Here is a 1,762-nt window from a genome sequence, read left to right as displayed (position 1 = left end):
GAATTTAGAACCATGTTTCTTTTTTTAAAAACATTCTTAGTTTATTGATCCTCTCATGAAAAATCTGCACAATCACCACAGACAAAGCTACTGCAGCATGTTTGCTCCTTCTGTTGTCCAATCTCCAGTTCACTTTTTGCCAGCACCAACACTGGTTTTTGCAGCCCCCCTGACTTTCTTCATTCTGTTCTTGCGTTCCTTTCACTGTTTTCGTGATGTCTTTTTCTTCTAATATAGGCCATGTCTTGCAAGTCTATGTTTGGGCTCATTTTTCTTTGCATAATGCAAGGAATCATAAATCATGCCAAATCCAGTTGTCTTGCCACCACCAAAATGGGTTCTGAATCCAAATACAAATATGACATCTGGTGTGGTCTTGTACATTTTGGCTAGTTTTCCCCAAATTTCTGCCTTAAGTACTGCTGCCTTTCCGGGGTGAAAGACATCAATGACCATCTGTTTATGCTGAAGTAGTCGGTTGGTCATGAACTTCCTGGTCCAGATAGTTACTATGTCATTCATGATGGCAGCCGAGCTTCAAGCAGCCGGAGAGGAAAAAAGATAGAACCGTGTTTCTAAATCAGAATAATCAAAATGCACAAGTCTCATCTCTCAGGCTCCGCTTTTAGGTTTCCAACACAGGATTGGAGGAGAATATAGGAATAAGAGATCTGGGCTCAAGTCTTTATCAGCTGTGTGACTTTGGGAACACTTAACAACCTCTTGGGTCTAGATAGTTCATCATCAACTTCACAGTTTTGTTATTATAAAAAAGACAAGAGAAAGTGAAGGTGAAGATACTTCACACTCTGGGGAATGCTATGCAAATAATATTATAACCAAAGCTTAGCTTTAGGAGGTCCAAAACATCATAGGCCTGTTCCAATGGATACCCCAATCTTGCCCAAGCTGCCTGTCTCCTCATAACTGACTTCACAGGGAGCCAGCACACAGTCCTGGAGGCTTGGATGCCTCCAGCAGCTTTCATGGGGCTCTGCCAGGAAAGAGCCAATGAACTTACCCCCAAGAGAGCAGCATGTGGCCAACAGAGGGTCCCCAAAAACCTTGCCCCCCAAATGAGTGCTTTGTCAACAAGTCCCACTCAGGTGTGAGGCCTGGAAAAGAGATTGCTGGGTATGCTGTTGTTCCTCTGGCCAGGCAAGTGGAATGGGCCATGGGACATCTTTACAGGGGGCCCTGAATCCCTCTCTGTCATGGAGAGGGGCCGGGTCCTGCCCTCGTCCAGGAAATAGGGATGCTCAGTTTGACATAGTCCATCCCCGCCCCCCCTCCCCCCCCACCCCGCCAAACACACACAGACGCATGCACAATCTGTCCTTAGGATCAGCTGGAGAGGCAGTGAGTCATTCCGTACCATCTCTAGATCTCCCTGGGCCTTTTTTTGGGCAGGTAGTGTGGGGTGTAGAGCAGCATTTCTCATCACTAGTCATTGTGATTGGTTTTATAAGCACTCTTCTCTATGAGCAAGCGCCTATGTGCCTCTCTGAGTACTTAATCCTCCACAATGCAGATCCTGGCTCCATGGTACCCTCCATCAACCTCCCTCACAGCTCTCTGCCCCTAGGTTGCTGAGATACAAAATGCACAGGCATAACCAGACTTACTCCTTCAATCCTTTCCTTCTAGGGACACTCAGTATATATCTTTCAGACCTTTGCTATGAACACCCCTCCCAGGCCCTCCAGTGTGTTTTCCCTTCCACTTCTACTAAAACCTATTCCATGGAAAGAAAAGCATCTCA

The 1,762-nt window shown here is 46.1% G+C and overlaps 1 pseudogene; it reads right to left on the bottom strand.

Annotated features, from left to right (window-relative positions):
- Positions 1–201: 201 nt before the first annotated feature.
- LOC148164852 (small ribosomal subunit protein eS24 pseudogene) lies at positions 202–522 on the bottom strand (annotated as a pseudogene).
- Between the last annotated feature and the right edge of the window lie 1,240 nt (positions 523–1,762).

The sequence above is a fragment of the Eumetopias jubatus genome, unplaced genomic scaffold (assembly GCF_037043125.1).
Source record: "Eumetopias jubatus isolate StellerSeaLion01/CBP00866 unplaced genomic scaffold, mEumJub1_p1.0 scaffold_2, whole genome shotgun sequence".
Taxonomy (NCBI): Eukaryota; Metazoa; Chordata; class Mammalia; order Carnivora; family Otariidae; genus Eumetopias; species Eumetopias jubatus.
This window is presented reverse-complemented; position numbering and strand designations above follow the sequence as displayed.